The 20204-nt window shown below is 40.8% G+C and overlaps 1 protein-coding gene and 1 long non-coding RNA gene across 7 annotated transcripts in view; one reads left to right on the plus strand and one right to left on the minus strand.

Annotated features, from left to right (window-relative positions):
* The first annotated feature begins 1867 nt into the window (after positions 1-1867).
* The window catches only part of RHOBTB1 (Rho related BTB domain containing 1), a 121458-nt gene continuing 103121 nt past the window's right edge, over positions 1868-20204 (plus strand). For 3 of the 6 annotated variants that reach the window (XM_013063068.2, XM_004765672.3, XM_004765673.3), the window contains exons 1-2: positions 2121-2360; positions 17494-17595. The gene's annotated coding sequence lies outside the window, so the exon portion shown is untranslated. Of the gene's footprint in view, positions 1963-2120; positions 2361-7658; positions 7676-17493; positions 17596-20204 lie in introns of those variants that run through there. The other 3 variants (XM_013063067.2, XM_045069877.1, XM_045069875.1) reach the window with 2 other exon arrangements.
* Positions 7710-20204, minus strand: part of LOC123389114 — a 51461-nt gene continuing 38966 nt past the window's right edge. Inside the window, exon 3 of the long non-coding RNA XR_006603646.1 lies at positions 7710-8482. This is a non-coding gene — a long non-coding RNA (uncharacterized LOC123389114). The remainder of the gene's footprint in view (positions 8483-20204) is intronic.

The raw sequence follows: 20204 nt of genomic DNA on the forward strand, positions 1-20204 counted from the left end.
TTGCCCCAGGGGTAGAGGTCTGTGAATCGTCAGGCTTATACACTTCACAGCGCTCAGCAGATATACTTTTAAAGTGTTACCTTAAATTCTCCATGGGTAATAGAACATAAGCACAAGATTGAGAACAGGAAGACAAGTACAGAGCCTTTTGCAGAAATCCAAATAGGCAATGCTGCTTTGGGAGAGTGGTAGTTAGGGTCAGATTTGGAAAACATTTTGAAGCTAGAGCTAATCAGGGTTTCCTGATGGACTGAATATGTGACATGAAAGAAAGGATAGCCAAAAACAAAACAAACAAACAAACAAAAAACTAAAACAAAAAAACTTTGCAGCACTGAAATAACTCTAGAGTTCAAAATCAAAATAGGAATGTAGAAGTCAGAGCACTTAGAAGGTCTCCTCTCCTAGCGCTCCATACTTCCACACACTTTTCACAGGCACAATTAACTATGTTTGCACTTGCCTGTTTAGTGACTCTCTCTCCACCCACAGAATGTGAACTCCTAGATGGGAGAACTTGTATCTATCTGTCTAGTCCACCCTTATATCACCTGCACCAAGCTCAATGCCAGGCAGTTTTCCAGTCCTCATTAAATACTTTTAAAAATGAATGTATACCTTGATGTTTTAAAGAGAAATGTTGGTTAAAACAGCTCTCACCCTCTAGGATCTACTTTTTAAATCTTCTGTCCCCTGTAGTTACCAGATGCATGTACCAGGCCTCTAGAAACTAGTAGTTAAACCAAGCTGAAGGGAGTAACTGTTTATAGGGCTTGTTTTCCAAAGAGGAGCGTTGTTTAGAGTAGTGACATTCTCAGCCTACTTAGGCGTGTTGTAAAGCTGTTCGAGGAGTAACTCCACAAGTTCCGTGAGTGGAAATGTAGTGCTCAAGTCACATTCTACAATAAAAGGTTGTAACAAAAAAAAAAAAAAAAAAAAAAAAAAGAATGAATACCAAAGTTTTGAGCAATCTTTAAATTACAGCTTATTAGGAACAATTGGAAAAAAGATGGAAACTAAAAGGCAATATATTCATTAGATGGCAGATAGGACTAGAGATTCTGTTTTCTAGCTTACCTTTCGCTATCATTTAACATCTAAGACAAAACCAATTTTATCTCACCAGAAAGATGTGTCTCCTATCAGCTGGTGGTGACCTCATTCTTCTGTAAAGGGAGTTTTACCATGATCTGCCATCATAACTGCTGTTGATGATCCGACAACATATTATACATTTAATCTGCTTAATAATTCTTAGAAAAGTATTATTTCTGCTAAAAATAATAGATACTACTAGCGTTCCATAACTCAAATTCAAGCAAAATGGCAAAACTGAAGAGTGAGATCTACAGATAATTTCCGAATCTTATTTTCAATGATTGCAGTCTCTCCCATAAACTTTTATACCCGCTGTTAAAAGCTCTTCAAATTGTTTTTGTTGCATTTCATTTTCACCCCTCCTCCATATAGCCAGGGAAATAAAAAAGGCGACTGAAGACAGGGAAAGTTCTGGAGATTTGGAAGTGCAAGGTAGTGACCTATGTAATCCTGGTCACTGAAAGGTCTGAATTATCCAGATGAGACCATGCTAGGAGCTTGGGGCAGAGCTAGCATATAATGAATGTACTGGTTTCCAGCATTAAGTTTTTATTAAAAAATTAAGTTCCTTTAACCCTTCCACTGAAATGTCACTCGGCTGGGGTTCTGAAGGGCAAACGTGCAAACGGCTGCAGTAATGATAGGGAGTCTTTGTGTAAACTACCCAACACGACATCGAGTGATGTGTGGTTTGTGATGTCAGCAGAAACCGCAGATAGAATCGCTTGGGTTTCTATCCCTTGGCTAGAGAACGTCCCTACAAGAAAAGGCTGACCCTTGACTCCGCCAGAAACTTTCCCCAGACTTGGCCTTCACTAGTAGAAGGAGTCGCCCCCCTCCTGGCACCCCACGGGAATCCCAGAGGTGGGTCGTGGGGACGGCGACATTGGGGCGCAGTCCCTCCCGCCATGAGTAGACAAGGGCGGGGTCACAGGCGCTAGGACTGACCGGGGCTTGAGGACCCCCCAGTGTAGGGGGTGGAGCTGGCGCCGCGGGGTGCCAGCTCCGGGGAAGAGGGGCGGGGATCTGAGCGGCCCAGGGCCCCGCCCGAAGGTCTCGGAGCAGGCCGCGAGGTGGGGAGGGCCCGGCAGCCCCCGCCCCGCAGAGAGGCGGCGGCCGGCCGCAGCGCGGTGGCCCAACGCCGAGGTTCCTGGCCCCCGAGGTGAGAGAGGGTGGGGTCGGGCGGCTTTACAAAGCCGGAGCGCTAGCCCGGCCAGCCGCAGGACCGCCAGACGTTGCCGCCGCGCCTCCAGAGTCTGCAGGTAGAGTCAGCGCAAGCGGGGCGGGGCCGCGTCGGGGGGCATGGGGGACGCGCCAGGGTGGGAGGTGTTACTCAGAGGGTCCCTCCATGCGCGCTCTCGCGGTACCCGCGCACCCAGGGGACGCGAGGTCTTGAAGCATCCCTTTGTACCCCTGGAAGAGAGGTGACCTGGTTACCTTACGCTGACCTCCTGACAGCTGCCCAGCGGCACTGAGAACGCACGGGGCCTCACAGGGTGTTAGCTTCCAATATACTTTGGGTGTTCTCTGCACCCTCCAACCCAACTGGCCTCCATCACACACACACACACACACACACACACACACACACACACACACACACCACGGAGGCGGAGGCCTGAGGGATTAGAGGGATAGAGACACTGTCACTCAGAAGAGATTAGAATCTGGGCAGGACGACGTGTCCATGCTGGAATCTTCAGAAAGTAGGTGCAGCATCTGCAGCTCCTCATTTCCAGCCCCCAGGTGATGCGTGATTGATTTTTCTTGGTTTGGTAGCTTTGAAAGCCCTAGGCTGTAAAAGGTTTGGGTCAACAATGAGACTTTAATCCATACAGGCTTTCTTTGCCCGGCTCTTCAACACCTTCTTATATCTGGAGGAGGGGTACATTGGAGGATCCTAAAAACTTTGCAGGGAATGTTCAAAGTTGCTAAGTGTCTTTCAATTTGTAACTTTTTGAAAAAGAAAATATAAACTTTCTTAGTTTGAGTTAGGTTTTATTTCTTTAACATACGTGCATTCATTTGGAAAGAACTGGTGCTGTCATTAGAGAGTGAGTCCAGTAAGTATGGCATCATTAGAACTGAAAATCAAGTTAACTCTATAGTTCTAGAGAAGTTGCTTCCTAATGTGTCTGTTTATGTGCTTTGTTACTGGGATGTGTCTTGCTGGGAATGCTGTCAATATCACCTTGGTGTCTTCTGAGTTTTCCCCTGATGTTGGCCACCTGACCTGGGACAGAGCCTAGCATGCCCCTTTCTCCTTGTGTTTCAAGTGGACACCAACCTGCTTGCAGACCTCTAGCCCTGGTGTCTGGTGAGGGGGGAAAAGTATCAAAAATGTGCTCTTGGCAAGTTTGGGAGCAAGGAGAATTGCAGTAGATTTTTTTTCCCCCATTAAAGTTTTCACGTATTGGCAATTTAAAACCCAAAGCATTGTTTACCACCTGTCAGACTCACTCGTAAGTGTAAGGATTAACTAATAAAAGATTTGTAAAATGCTTCCTGAATATAAAATTCCATAAATATGCAAAATAGTAATAATCCACCCATTGTTAAATTTATGTAGCCGCTTCTGCCATGCATACAAGATGATTTAGAATGCATGTTTCCTGTCAATTAAACAATGAGTTTAGAGTAAAATAATGAGTTCAATTCACATCCTGTGAAACTTTGAAATAAAATTTCTCCCATAAGGCAGCATCGGCAGAGAATCATAAAGTAAGCAGCATTTCAAAAAGTTATATATGGAATGGCACTTACCTTATGGCTGGGGGAAAAGGGACCCAGTAGTTGAACTTCCAAAACTAAGAAATATTCAGCCCTGGTTCAAGTGTGCCTGAACCATAAATATTCCCTCACATTTGGGGTATGTCTAAGGGGAGAGCAAACAGCTTTTGTGGGATGGCCTTAGAGCTAGCTGTCCGCTTTAATCCATGAAATATGCCTCTCAGTATTTTAAGGCTGAAGTTCAATCTGTGGTTTTGTCCACAATGAAGAAAATCTTCACAGTTACTTAGATAAATTATTCATTCTTCTAATACCATGGGCTTGGTTTTTAAGTATCCTTAATACCGGCAATCATGTTAATATCCTGCGGATAATCAAATTAATTTGTTCCCAGTGGATTGAGTGACATGTTAACATCACATTTTCTCTTGACGTGTATTTAATAATAGTGTCTCATTTCTCTGCTTACTGGTTTCCTAGAGTAAAACCTGTTTCTTATATGCGAATTGTAAGTACAAATATTACTAAGGATGGTCCTTTTCTGTTTTATGAAGACAACTGTAGTTTTCCCACCTGCAAATTAAGCTGTGAGCAGAACCACAAATTTGGAGATGTTTTCTTGACATCTTTCCACCTTCAGTGGCCTTTCCTCATTTCCTCCACTCAGCCCTCAGCTGAGTAGCTGCTGAACGGGCCCCAGCCCAATATTCCAGAACTTCCCCACTGTTAGCACTCTTCCTTTATCCAAATCACTTAACCTCTGCCCTACTTATTTTCCAACAGTTGGGTTTGGGTGAAAGTGCACTCGGTGAAAAATCAAAGGAGTTTTCATTTACTGAGCACGGTGCCTATGATGTACCGGACAATCAGCCGCATTAGCTCATTCAATCCCTGTAACAATCTGATGCAGTCGATATCATCTGTGTTTCACACAAAAGAAAACTGGGTCTCAAAAAAGCTCTGGTACCCAAGGACGAGCAATTGATGAGTCAAAGAGCGAGGATTTGAACCAAAGCATTGTGGTGCTTCCTGCTGCACTGTGATCCTGATCCCTCGGAAGAGCTCACATTCCAGACTGAGGCATGGAAGAGTTCTCCCATTGACTGACTGGCCATTTGACCTCAGATCAGTCCCTTCAGCCCTTTGGGCTTCTGATTTCCTTTCTCTAGTTTTGAATTAAATTCCCTCTCAGAGATGGAAGAGACCTTTGGATGCCAAGCACATAAACAGCTCCTCCCACAGGATTCCAGAACATGCTCTTCCCTGCCCTGGCTTTTCCTCCAACCCCCTCCCTGGTCTCTTTTTACTTCCTGCTGGTCGAAGTAAATATCGCCCCCTCCAAGAGGCTCTTCCCGAACACTCTTCTGTTATTTTCTATCTCGGGCCCAGTGATCCCTTTAAAACACTGATTACAAACTGCACTTATTTTACTTACATGTCTGTTTACATGTGGCTATTGTTTTTATCTTCTCCATCATTCCCCCATCAGACCGTAAGCCGCATGAGCCTGGAGCTCTTTCTGCCTGACTTTTTTCATTACTGTCTTCCCAGGGTCTAGCACAGTGATGCACAGCATATAGCTGTGATCAGTTAGTGTGTTTGAATGATTATGAATTATATGATTGTAATTATATAATGAATAATTATCTCCTGCAAAGGATATGTGCTAATGGCCGATATACTGTCCCATCCCTGGGAAAACCCAAATGAAGCATCATCAATCTTACACTCTTACCGTGAGCCTATTATGAATGGGGATCCAAGCACATTAATGGAGAAAACACAGCTACCATGGGACTCCCTGGACAAGCAGACACACTACATATAGTCCAAGCCCCATATTTTACAACAGAGAAAACTGAACCTCAGAATGATAACAGGAACTTAGGTTCAGAAGACACACTAGAGGGACGCCTGGGTGGCTCAGTTGGTTAAGCCATTGCCTTTGGCTCGGATTATGATCCCAGAGTCCTGGGATGGAGTCCCACATCAGACTCCTTGCTCCACAGGGAGCCTGCTTCTCTCTCCGCCTCTTCCTGCTTCTGCGCACTTGCATGCTCTCTCTCTCTCTCTCTTTGACAAATAAATAAATAAATAAAATATTTTTTAAAAAAGAAGAAGAAGAAGACGATGACGACACACTGGAGACCAACTAATGGTCCAAACGATTATTTTATGGATGAGGACCCAGAACATAAAATAGAGAACCTGTGCAACCTGGCTTCTAGACCAGCACACACCTCACCAAGCCCTCAAAAATCACAGGGACTACCCAGTCAACAGCGGCAGGGAGTGTTAGGAAATGACACTTTTTTTCCCCCCTGAAATCCCAAAGAGCCTTAGGTTTCCCAGACCAATCCTGGATAGCAACATTAGTACACAGTAGAACACTCTACTTCAGATAATCTTATTTTTTTAATTTTGTATGGCCTGTATAAATTTCAGTGACTCATTTACTATTTTAATGATCTATCAGGCAGCCTTTTAATACCTATCGTTAGTTTACCAGTTCTGTTTAAATGCTGAGGAGCTCCAAATGGCAAATCTACACGGCTGAGCATTTACCACTAGCATGATAGATTCAAGATACATTTAAAAGATGATTGATATTTTAAACTCCAAATGATGATGGCTTGTTTTTAAGGACTAAAATAACTTTTCTTCTCTAACTTAAAGAGCAATCCTTGCTAGAGTATTACATCCCATAAAATAAAAAAAAATAAAAAAATAAAAAGTCCTTAAACTTTAGAGGGCATAAAAATCATCTGGAAGGCTTTTAAAAACCCAGATTATTTAGAGCCTTTCTGCACATTTCTGAATTAATAGGTCTGAGATTGGGCCCAGACAACTGCATTTTTAACACCTTTAGTGATTTTCTCAATCAAATAGTCTGAAGACCTCACTGTGAGATTCAATAATACTCTTAGTATGTTTTGAAATTTTCCTGGTTCCTTATAAGAGGATTTTTTTAAACAAAGGTAATTGGGGTAAAGTTCTAGGTGAAGCTAGCAAATAGTGTACTAGGTATGATGGGAATCTGTTTCCTTGTAGCAAAAGCCATATATATATAATCATGATATAGCTATTGGGTTTGATATCGCCCCCAAATCAAGAATGTTCCAAAATGTTTCTGTTGGACCACTAAAGTAAATCAGTAATTAGCAATAAATTTAAGTGTTAAGTTCTGTGAAGTAGAACTTGCCCTCCAGATGATTATACCCAGTATAGCAGAGAGAAAAGATTTATATCCACAAAACATTCAAGGAAAGGACTGCAGATCAAGTACATGATGCCCGCTTAAATTTGAATTTCAAATACACAACAAATCATGTTTTAGTATAGGCATGTCCCATATAATATTTTTTTATTTGCTAAATCTGGCAACCATGCTCAGTGAACATTAGCATTTAATTGCATTAGTTTCCAGGACTTGGGGCTGGGTTGGGGGCCGGGTGGAGAGGGGATGGTAATGCTGAGCTTTGAGAAACTGATAAAAGTTCTGAACATGCTCCTGAGAAAAGTGCCCAATAGCACTTTCTAACACAACTCTCATAGTATTGCATAGATCCAGGCTGCCAAAGTTCTTGGGGACATCAGGATCATTTGCAACGTAGACAGTAGAGGCCAGCTCTTCAAACTACTTCTTCTGGGCTGGTGGGTCTAGAAGGTATCTTGCAAAAGTAGAATATGAACTTGGCCTTTTTTTTTTAATCTTAGATTTTATTTACTTATTAACTTGACAGAGAGCAAGCGAGAGATTGTGTGTGTGTGTGTGTGTGTGTGTGTGTGTGTGTGTGTGTGTACAAGCAGGAGGAGCAGCAGAGAAGAGGAAGAAACAAACTCTCCGGTGAGCAAGGAGCCCGATGTGAGGCTCGATCCTAGGACCCCCGGGGATCATGACCTTAACTGAAGACAGGTGCTTAACCTACTGAGCCACTCAGGTGCCCCTGGACTTGGCCTTTAAGAGAAGGAGAATTTAGCTGGATTGTGGGCTTAGGAGACTTCTTAAGGCTTTGACAGAAGGCAGGTTCCCTTAGGCCTTGAGGATTTTTAGTAAGGAATATTGAGAAATTAGCTTGGACTGGTTCCTCGAAAAGTCCAGACTGTGGACAGCCTTAAATTCTGAAGGGTTTTAAGAAACCCTTCAGAAAGGGTTGGGAAACAGTGTGTGCTTAGTGATGTATCGGTTAGGGATGAGAAGGTGATCAAAGGGAGATGGTAGAGTGAAATTGGAGGCGGCCTGGGCTCCAGGGTCAATAGCCTGGTGTCAGCTCCGGTGTCAGCTCCTCAGTTAACAAGCTGGGAAGCCTTTGGTGTGTGTGCAAGTTCTGTGGGCCCCAATCTCTTAAACTGCAAATTGGGAATAATAATAGGGAGCTTCTAACAAGGTGGTTGTGAGGGTGAAAGGAAGGGCTTGGCACAGTGGTGACACCGCATATTCAATCGGTGGTACCTAACGCTAGAATACACGGCCCTTGTTGTTGTTGTTGTTGTTGCTGCTGCTGTTGTTGTTGTTGCTGCTGCTGCTGTTGTTGTTGTTGTTGCTGCTGCTGCTGTTGTTGTTGTTGTTGTTGCTGCTGCTGCTGCTGCTGCTGTTGTTGTTGTTGTTGTTGTTGCCCCCTTAGTATTTAAGGGGTATCAGCGGCCCAGGAGCCTACAAGAATGGTGAAATATTGTTTGATCTGTATTTAGAGAAAGCTTTAACATCTCCCTTTTCCAAGTTAAAATTTCATTATCAAAAAACAGTAAGCGCAGAAACAAGTTAGTAAAAGAATGTACTTTTAACTGAGGATCTTAAAGTAAATACATTCGACCTTTCCTGATTTTTCCCAGGAGAGGGAGTATTATGGACAATTTCAATCACATACTCCTATCCAGAATCAAGGAAACTTTAATTGCATGTGTTACTCTTTTCTTTTTTTTTAAAAGATTTTATTTATTTTATTTATTTGACAGAGAGAGATCACAAGTATATGGAGAGGCAGGCAGAGAGAGAGAGAGAGAAGCAGGCTCCCCGCTGAGCAGAGAGCCCGATGCAGGACTCAATCCCAGGATCCTGAGATCATGACCTGAGCCGAAGGCAGCGGCTTAACCCACTGAGCCACCCAGGCACCCGCATGTGTTACTCTTAATAGCAGATTTGCCATCGTAACTCTCACCTTAGCTAATATTTAAATTAATTTGCGCACGATAAGCTCAGACTCATCATTCAGAAAGTTGTTCCCCAAAGCCATTTAAACCGCAAAGCAGATGAGTATATCGGAGAGAATTCATGCAACACTCTGCCTTCTCAGAGTTGACTGATAATGCAGCAAATGGGCTCCTAGGGGCTCTGGAGTCCGACTTTTCAGGTTCCAATCCTAGCCATCTCCTGTGAGCAGCTTTGTGACCAGGCAAATCGCTTTGCCTCTCCAGACCTCAGTTTCTCCCTCTCTGTAAAACAAACCTCCTAACAGCCTTCCCTCCCAGTGCACGCGCACAGAGCTCTCACATGGTTTCTGGTTCCCAGTAGGCGTCCCACAGAATTCTGTGACCTCACTGTCATCTTCATCTTATCAGGATGTTACTTCTTTAATATATGCATAAAGAACTTAATTTAGGAAAACATCTAATAATGTGGGAAATATTTATGATCTTTAGTCACCTCTTAATGTATTGTTTTACATGGTCAGGGCTATTGAGAACATTTTCCAAACCAGAGTCCAGGCTGCTTATTCCAAAGAATGTTTAATCCCAGTTTTCATGATGTGTCACTTTGTCCAGCTCATCCATCTTCAACTTTTATAGGGTGATTTGTGCTTTTCTAAAAAGCTTTGGGTTTCAAACTGTATATTAAAGCGTCTGGGCTCTAGAATTTACTTGGCTCATAAACCTATGGCACGGAACAATATGGGATTGGTTTACAGTACATTATAGTTACAGGTATGATAGTTATGGTTTATTTGGTCTGCACTGAGCACCTTGAGGGCATCTCCCACAGTGCCTTAAAGATGGGAGACTCAAATACTTATTGAATGAAATTAATATGTAACAAAATACCTCGCATTCTTTTTCTGAAGATACGTTTCCCTCACCTTAGGAAATCTAACTTTTAAAAATATGAGAGAGCTCTGACTTTCATGCATAAAAGCATGAATCTGATATTTCTAGACTGAAGTACTGAAAGTAAATTTGGAGATCTACCATTGATATTTCCTAGAAGAGATATCTATAGACTATAACACCTCCCTTCTTTGCATTAGCTGGTCCCTTTATCTCAAATATTCTCCCCTCGGATATTGCTTGTTTTATGTTCGTTTTTTTATAGTCTACCCTACCTCCACTAGACTAGAAGCATCCTGAGGTTAGAGGTCAAGCCTACACATTTATTGCTGTTTACTGCAATAAACAGCTACAGAGTATCTATTGCAGCACTAGGTACTTAGTGGGTAATCAATAAATAGGCTGTCAATTAGTTGAGTGTCAGAAGACCAAGATCTGGTCTTATGCAATTATTCCACTGCAAAACAGTAATCTTTTTTTTTTTTAATCTTTTGGGTCAAAACCACCTTTCAGAATTGGAATTAAAATCACGAAATGCCTCATTAATAAAATTTTACATGCTCAAAATTTTGCATATAATCTCAGTCCCTGGGCCTCAGTCTAGGAATCCCAGTTCTAAAGGTATATATGTAAATACTAAGAAAATCTAACTGAAATATTAAACTAAATATCACAAAAAATTTAATTACTATGAATACCAATGTGTTAATATTCATGCATCTATAGTAATAAATTATATGTTGCCTCAGGAAAATTCTACAACCCTCCAAAGGAAAAAAAAAAGGCATCTATAAATGTTGAATGTTTTATTTATATGCTGGAAAGGATTTAAGGCTTATAGAGAAAGGCTAATAAAAATACATACTGTACAGCAATATAAAATATATTTCAAAGAGGTGAGAAAAAATGAGTCAAAGGAAAAAAATAAGGCTAAGAACATAAGATGGGGCCAGGAGAGAGATTCATACTCAAAATTTATGCCATGAAATTCAACACTCTTGCTAGAAGATAGTAACAAATTTTGTTCTCTGTTTTTTATCAACCAATGCAAAGGAGAAAAATATAATCAGTTATGTCCTGCAGAGGGTCGTGTTTTATATATACTTTTATATGAATACATGGATATGTATTTAATAGCAAACTGTTTCTTAAAAGAAGGAAGTTTCATTATGATAATAAAGAACGGAGATTATATTTCCAATGTTCATTTGTGGCAAGTGTCCTTGTACCAGAGCCTGAAATAACCCATAATGAATGTCCAAAAATAACTGACACTTTGGATGTTTACATGAAGATGTTATGGCTTTCCTTGAAGGAGGAGACCTCTTGAGGTCAGTGAGGCCCTCACAGAGCTCAGAGGAGGGGTGGGGGACAGACTAGGAAAACAAAGGGTTTTCTGCATTGTCTCACACCCCATCAGTCCCTGCAGCAGTTCACCCTTTCCACTGCTGCACACTATTTAAATATGATGCCTGAAGCTCCCATTCTCCCCTTGAAGGCGTATGCACCTAGGATGTTGTCTAACATTAAGTTATTCCCCCTAACCTTAGTTTCCTTGGATAACAGTCTGTCATAGGGACTTCTACGCCTTCTCTCTTTGAGAGAGCAAATACAATAACTAGTTTCTCAGAACATTATGTGGATTTGTGGCATTCTCAGAGGGGCTATAAATGGATCACATTGACAGCTTTATTTGTCATTCTTAAATGGAATGTGTTTTTCCCCCTTTGAGTTAAATCGAAATCAGATGGCATTTCTTATTTCAATGTGGAATGTTTTTACTCTCATAATTGCAAAATGGCATTCATAACTGATACTATTCTAATTTACAAAATTTGTGTTTTATTATTGGGGGGTTTCTATTTTCAAAGTAACTGAAGGAAAACAACTTATGCAACATTTTCGTTTTGCCTATTTATTGAGATCCTGATATAGTTGCTAGAATTTTGTCGCCATATGGAAGCAGAGACAATTATATTGCATGTAATGACATGGATTTTAGAAGCAAGGATATAAAAAGACATACCCAGCAGAATACCCACAACCCGGAGACTAAAACATTTTTGAAACCTCTTCTCTCCTTTGCCTCTCCAGCATGTCCCTGGTCTCAATCATCTCCTCCTTTCCTTATAATTGCTCTTGTTCAATATATGTAGAGGCAAATTGGCAAGAATAAGGTTGAAGGCACTATTTTCATACCTTAGCATATTTCTTATATGCTTAAACCAGTTGCTTCGGCCCAAGTGAAATTTTTCATTTAAAAAAATCCCCATCACTGGGGCGCCCAAGTGGCTCAGTCGCTCAAGCGTCTGCCTTCAGCTCAGCTCATGATCTTAGGATCCTGGGATCGACTCCCACATCAGACTCCCTACTCAATGGGGAATCTGCTCCTCCCTCTCCCACTCCCCCTGCTTGTACATGTGCTTGCTCTGTCAAATAAATAAATAACATCTTTTAAAAAAATCCCCATCACTCGCATCAACCCACTACGCAAACTGTGTGAGAAAAGAAGCCCTCCTACTTTAATTTCTGAAATCCTCCAAAAGCTCACAATGTTCTTGTTACTGATTTCGATGCTGTGCTTATCTTTAGAATTTTCAAACACTACGCAATGGGTACATTTTTCACACTGAATTTATATGTGTTTATTTTCATGCTCATTTTATACACGTGTTCAATAAAGTCAGCTTTACCAAGTACCCAGTAAGTGCCAGACACTCTTAGGGTACAATGAATGGCTTCAGGTATCCCTGCCCTCATTTGGCCTACAGGCTGGCTGGTGGGGAAGAGAGACAGTAAAGGAATGACACAAATCGGTATGAAACGGAAACAGTTGTAAATATGCCACAGAGAAGAGATACAAGGTTCTGGAAATTGAGATCTAAATAACAGATGGCAGTCAACCAAAGAGTAGAGGCAGAAGGCATGACGTGGAAGGTGTGGAAAGCTATGACGTACAGCAAGAAGAAGAGAGCAAAAGCAATGGAAGAGACTGAAGGAGGATCACGTAGCCAGAGTACAGAGAGCAGGGGGGAATAGCATGAGTCTGCAGATCTGATAAGGGGCCGTCACTATGAAAGGCTTTTAAGCCATAGCAAAAAATATGTCTTCATCCTAGAACCAATGAGACGGTTGGGAGAGGGGAGGGGGATTGTGGTGAGTTACATCATCAGATTGCTCTTTCAAAAGAACATTTCTGGCTACAAGGCAGAGTATGAGCTGGCAAGGTGAGAAGTTCATGCAGACCAGTTGAACGTTTTCAGTACAGAGATACTGGTAATATGGCCTAGGGGAGGAAGGATGAGGTGGTGGTGATTTCTAAAAATGAATGGATTCAAGAGACAGGGAGGAGGTAAATTCTGTAATACTGACATGGCGCCCATTCGGAAGGGAACACTGGGGGAGGAACAAGTTTACAAAGACAGACGCTAAGTTCAGTTAGACATGTGGAGTTTGAATTCTGTAGGAAACATTAGAGGACAGTTTTTAGCAAAAAGACTCTGGATTATGAGTGTGGAGCTTGTCAGAAAGCTCTAGGGTTTGGATGTAAACTTGTGACTCATCTTTAATCCATAGTTCTGGCTCTGACGGATATGATCCATAGATGGACTTGACTGCCTACCAGAGTAGGCAGGAAGCTACCAGAGTGAGTAGTGGGGATGACAATCTTAAGGAATTCAAATCCAGCACAGCCAAGTAGTGAATGGTGAGCTTGTAAAGGATGAAAGGAGTAGTTTAATAGAAGGAAACCCAGGAAATTGCTGGATCGTGGGGGCTGGGGAGGAGGGGGGCAAGGGAGCAGGGATTTCATTTCAAGAGGGTGGGAGTGGTCAGTTGGCTTGAATGTACAATATTGAGAACTGCTTTTCTATTTAGCAAGCGTGGAGAGCACCAATCAGGAGAGAATTGTTTTGAATTAAAGAAAAATCACTAAGTGATATGTATGGGAAATAGAGTTCTAACTGGGTCTATCTGCAGTCATGTCTATTTGAGAAGATTTCACATTTCCTATTTTACATCTCTCCTAACGGGATACGTAGGGAGCTAACACGATAGAGAAGAAAGCCATTCTGACATGTTGGTGACCACAATAGAGTGGAACTGGGGTGGAATTTGAGCACAGAAGAGTCTGAAGTCCTGGGGTCTGAACTGGAGAGAAAATGTGAACCTGACAGCAAGGAATTTTATGAGCACAGTACTGCCTGTTCCTCCACCCAGGGATACGTGCACCCAGGGTAAATAAACCAAATGTTCATGAAGCAGTATGGACTCGCCTCACCCACTTTCTGGCATCCCTGTTTAGAAGGAGACTGTGGGCTGACACATCGCGCAGCCCGTTCTCTTTGGGGTGAGCGGTAGCCTCAGCTTCCCTCCCAGCCGGGGCTCCACCACAACGGTCTGCATGCGGGAGTGGGGGTGGAAGTTAATACATCAGCCAGTGAGTTCTGTGATGAGGCAAAGGTCAGACTGCAGAGGTGTGCACTGCCGATGGGAGGTAAGAAAAGGAAGATGACTGTTGGTAATTATTTGCAGTAATTTGGCTCTAAAAGGGAAACAGGAGATTGGAGGGCAGCTGGAGAGAGGTCACTGGATGAGCAAGCACTCATTCAGTCAACAAATATTAAAATATCTTCTATGTGCCAGGCGCTAAGACAGGTACCAGGAAGGTATTTTCCAGCCCTAATGGGAGATCTTCCATAAACTATATTTCATGTGATAATCTCAAATGCAGAGTGACTAAATATTTTGTGATCTGATTCACTGGAACAAATGCAACATCTTCCCTCAGATATAAACCACCTTACTTGATCTTTGTAAAATGATCAAATTTGTGTTAAAATTTAAAAAGAGAAAAATAACATGCCCATCTGTACTTCTTTTTTCTCATGCTCTCTCCTTCCATTCCTTTAGTGTCCCAAATCTGGACAGTCTTGCTATTGTCACTTATTCAGAAAATATTTTCTAGAATGGTGTTCTTAACCCTACATTCAGAGCCTCTCATAGTGCTATTTGATGTTTCAAATATGATTTGATCTGTAATTTATAGAGCACCCACATGATGAAATATCGGCTATTATCCCCATGGAAGTTATAAATGTGAATAAGGCAGGGTTTCCCTAGCTAGACTATAAGCTTTATGAGGGTTTTGGGGACAACTGTGTTTAGAGCATATAGTCAGAATACTATAAGTGGGATTTTTGTGGTAAGGTTACAATTAAGGATCCTTGGGTTTGCAGAGAAAGTTACACTAAATTTTTACACAAGAATTCAGAAATACCCCTGAAAGAGGTGATATTTGAACTGGGTGTTAAAAAATGAGCATTTCAGACAGCAGAAAGTTAGTCAGCAAAATTACAGAGGCAAACCACTTTGTGGAGGAGAGGAAGAGTGAAGAGAAACGGTTTGGTATGGTTGGAGAGGTTATGTGGAAAGTAGTAAATGCACTGATCTGGGATATTGGGAAGCTCTGCTGAGGAGTGCCTAGACTTGATCCTAGACTCACTGGAAGTGTCAGAAGTTTTCAAACAAGTGGAGAAGCATGATGTTTAGGAAGAAAACTGGGATCATCAGGAGAGCTGGGAACTAATGCGGACTGGAAGCAGAGAGTACCTCAGATGGGAGGCCACTGCCTGGATGGAAGATGGTAGACAGGGGATGAGTTTCTGCCATGATGATGGCCTTGGAATGAATGTCAAAGGGAAGTTGAACTTCTTGTGCTCAGAGTGGTCTTAATAAGTTAAATGTGTGTGTTTGGGAGGTGCAGTGATGCGGGAGAATGAAGAGGACATCACATATTCAAGCCAGGGAGAGTGGCAATCCCACTGATTTTAGGGACAGAAAGAAAAGCAAATTCAGGAGATAATAGGGATGAGGATCCAGCCTAGAAAGCAGGAGAAAAAGGTATTAATTTAAGACATGTAAGCCATGCGTGTGCATGAAATTACTGTCAAGTGGAGAACCTTGAGGAAGGCCCATATTTAAGGAAGGGAGAAGAGCCAGAAGAGGAAAATTGAAGAGTTTCTTGCAAGATTGGAAGTGAGATTTCAAGGAAGTCGAGAAAAAATATGGGGATCTCAAGGATGAGGACTCAAACTGTGATTTATTTCACCTATAAAGGTGATCCTGAACAGCAAGGGTTTGAAATGCAGAGTCCACCTAGCAGATTTTTTTTTTTTGATAAAGTACTATAAATGTATTTTCTCTTCCTCATGAATTTCTTAATAACATTTTGTCTAGCTTACTTAGTTATAAGAATACAGTACATAATGCATGGAACTTACAGAAAGGTGTGTCAATCAACTGCTTATGCTATCAGTAAGGCTTCCAGTCAATAGTAGGCTCTTAGTGGGTACATTTTGGGGGAGTGAAAAGTTATATGTGAATTTCTGACCATGCAGGGTCAGCACCCCTTACTCCTGCGTTGTTCGGGGGTCAACTATATAATCATCTGGTTGTATCTTTCTCTTCCTTTCCCTTCTGGATCGGCCCCGTGGAATGGGTGCAGCTGTCAGTCCTGTATCATGTCGAGGTTCACACTTCATCCTTGCCGCTCCGTGCCCTAGTAAGCAGTGACTGGCCTACAGTCGCCATCCATCAGTGACTTCCTTGGAAGCTCCCCACCCCCCAACTACTGAGAACATAACTTAAGGAAAGAAGCTCCGTGCGCGTGCGTGTGTGTGTGTGTGTGTGTGTCTGTGTGTGTGTGTGTTAGGAAGGCACAACAAGGGGGAAGGGCTGGATGATTTGTTAACTGGGCATCAGTGGGTTTATATTTAGTATTTTCCTAATTCAGGCATCATGTTTGTCTCTAGGAATAATACAATTTTATGGCGATAGTAACTACCTCCAAGCATAAGTAGTGTTTTGCCCTTCAGCTTTCATGGTGGGTAGTCAGGCCCACTTCGTTAAGTAGTTCATTTTATTTCACTCTTCGAATGTCGTGTTTTCCATGAAAAATTTTCCTGGGAATTTTGTATCAGGACAATTTCTTTGGGGGGAGTAACGCATTTTCTCCTTTCTAACAATAGAAGTTATCAAAGAAATTATGTTCTCCTTTTATCTAAATTACCAAGAAATTCAAATCCAAATGGTAACTTAAATTATCTCAAATGTTGACCAATGTAGGTGGCATATGACCATCTTCCTTTTTTTACTCTCAACACTGTTATTTTTATTCATATTTCATTATTTCTGTACTTGGAAGCCACCCCAAATCCTTATGATGAAGAGTCAGGGTATAAAATAAATTAAACACTTCCACTGTTAACTAAATGTGTTTCCAGACATCATCTCCTTTGATCATCAGAACAAGCCATTGACTATATTATTACTCCCACCAGAGCAGTGAGGGAGTAGAACCTTGGTGAAGTCAAGGAAATAAAATTCATTCAGACAAGTACTGGGTGGGATTCAACCCTCAGTCTTCTTTCTCTTGTGACAGTGGTCGTTTCAGTCTATCTGGCTCAAAATTTGTAGGCAGCTGGTTGATGGGTAGGTGGCATAGAGTTGGCTGTGATAGCTCTCGTCCAGTTGAGAACTAGCCGCTGACGTAAGAAGCTAGTATTGTTTGGGGCAGTTTTCTTCTTTACGATGAACTAGTCCATGTTTCTGTCTCCTCCCTAGATTTTATAACATTCAAGAAGCACATGAAAGGGAACTCTCTCATCAAGTATTCTTGATTAAGTTATGAAAATGGAACGGAAGTTCATTCTCCCCCTTCGTATGGTAAGTAACTACTAATTGGAGTAAGATTTGCCTTTCCCCTCCTCCTAATTTCCTCTCAATATTTACAAAAGAAATGGAAATGCTTCTGGTGTGAAGGTAGCATGACTTATGAATCCTATCCAGATCTGTCTTCAGAATATTTCATTAAAAAGGAGAATTTGGTGAAATTTTGGTTTTTATAAATTCTAGTTTCATGTTTTATCTTGCTTAGAACTGGAGTCATTGTGAACCACATATGAGTTTTGATAATTAAAATAACATAACTCTTCTACCCACTTGATACACACTTTTAATTCTTTGGTGCAAATTGACATGTGGATTCTGAAAAGTCATGGCCGCATAAAAGAAAGATTTAGAAATGCCAGATTGCTGGGCAGTGGCATTTCTCTTCATTCCAAAAGCCCTAGTTTGGAGCAGCCACCCTTTTGGCCTGGCACTGACTGTCTTTAACTGGAAAAACATCTCACTTTGCAAGTGACAAGAACTGAGTCACCCCACGTGAGCATAATCAGCTCTTTAAAAAGGGCAACATTATTAAGGTCTTTGACTGGGATATTGTGCCTGCAGGACTTAAAATTATTTGAGACAGTTCAGTCCCTTTGTCCACCCACAAAATCATTTATTTTCACCCTTCATTGTATTTTACTTTTCTTTCTATGTTCCAACGCACGTTTAAAAGAAAAAGTCTATTATGTAAAGCTGTGAATATTCATTAATACATTTCATTTATTCTAACAAATTAGGAAGGTGGGCATTTCCGAATTTGTGGGCAGGCTGGATTAGAGATAACTCTCAAACAAATGTGGCCTTTATTCTTTAAACTTCATATAGTAACTCCAACAAAACATTACAAAGTAAAAATCCTTAAGGAGATCTGTAATAATAAATCATATGAACATTTTGTTATTAGCATATAGATTGGATGTATGTAGGAGCTTGTAAAGTGCCTGAGGTTCACTGAAAATAGTTTATTCTGTGTCTAAAAAGTGTATGCAAGATTGAAAATAAATGTTTAAAACACCATATATTATCTACTTATAAATAAAATGTTTGCAAAAGCAAAGGTAAATGTCAGCCCAGCTCATGAAAAAATTATCAAAAGATTTAAATTTATTGAAGCCATAAATTAATGAGATATTACCATGTGTGCATAAATAACTTAAAGAATAAAATTTGCTGATCCTTCTCTCATATGGATATTTGTGCTAATGATTCAGGATCCTATTTACTCTATTAGTCCCCAAAGTAATTGCTTATTTGAAGAAGTTCTGTCTTATGGGTTTTCAGTTAATTAAATCCATTTGCATTTTATGCACACATTTTAAATTCTCAAGTCCTATTTTTCATAAGCTAGATTCAAATATGTTCATGTAATAATACCTCTCATTAAGGCATTAGTCTTTCATTTTTAAAGGAACTTTGAAAATAGCCATATGTATAAAATGCTTATTAATGAAATCCAATCAATATTTTAGAAAAGTCAACCCATTAAATGTTATTTTTTTAGTTTGAATTTTCCTATTTGTAATGGTGATTACTATGCTGAACCTACTTCCAATTTCTAATTTTTCGGTTAGCTTAATTTATTCAATGATTTTTTTTTTTTTTGCTTTGATTTTGCATGGCAGTTTTTAACATCTAGTATGCCTTTAGAATTACAACCAACCTTTTCCCAAAGAGTAGCTTTTTCAAGGTATATGCATATTAACTGGTTGATCTTGCCAGCCCGGTTAGGATAGCACTAAAACGTGAAGTAAAACTTTTCTAAATCTGAGGAACGGAGTATAACAATTCAGAAAATTAAGGCTATTTTTAAAAGTGTCATTTTCTCAAAGCTTTCAGATACTTGAGAAGTTGTGAATTAAAGTACACAAGTAATAAAAATTGTAAATGCCTTCATTAGATCCAAACTGCCCTAGCTTGGAAGCTTGAAGAAGCTACTAAATATAGGAGAGTGGAGGTACACAGAAGAGAGGTCAGGAAGAGCCATGGAATCCATGCCGTGTGCCCAGGCTCTAAAACCAAAGCGCATGGCAGGGCCAGATGCTGGGAAGGGCACCTGGGGGCACAATCTGGAGAGCTGACCTGAAACCCAATTTTGAAATCACACCTAACGGAACTATCTCTAGGTGGTTATTAGATGTTTGTCTAGTTTATGTTTATCTAAGCTTAGTCATTCCTCTGTGCAAAAAAGATACGGAATGCAGCGTCTGGATACATTTAGGTTCCAATTCCAGCCTAAGATATCTGAATCAAATAAGGATAGAGTATCCAAATGGAGAAAAAAGAAGAGGAAGCAAGGGAAGCAGGGAAAGAGGAAGGATAGCCTGAAACCAAGATAAGTATGAGTTATTTTGACCTTCCTGGCAATATTGGACAACAATGTACTTTTGTTGACCTCTTATCATGAGATATAAGTATAAAATGGAAAACATTTTTGATATGCTGAAAGACTCATATGCTTTATAATAAAATAAACAAATTTCATTCAATTAAATCTTATTAATTCTTTGAAGCAATGATCTCTGTAAACTGTAATGCCAATAGTTTCCTAAGAAGATAACATTTTCTTGGTAACTGGAATCGCCCTAAGGAAGCATTTCTTCTCA

This window comes from Mustela putorius, unplaced genomic scaffold, assembly GCF_011764305.1.
Source record: "Mustela putorius furo isolate JIRA1106 unplaced genomic scaffold, ASM1176430v1.1 tig00003949_pilon_pilon_pilon, whole genome shotgun sequence".
Taxonomy (NCBI): Eukaryota; Metazoa; Chordata; class Mammalia; order Carnivora; family Mustelidae; genus Mustela; species Mustela putorius.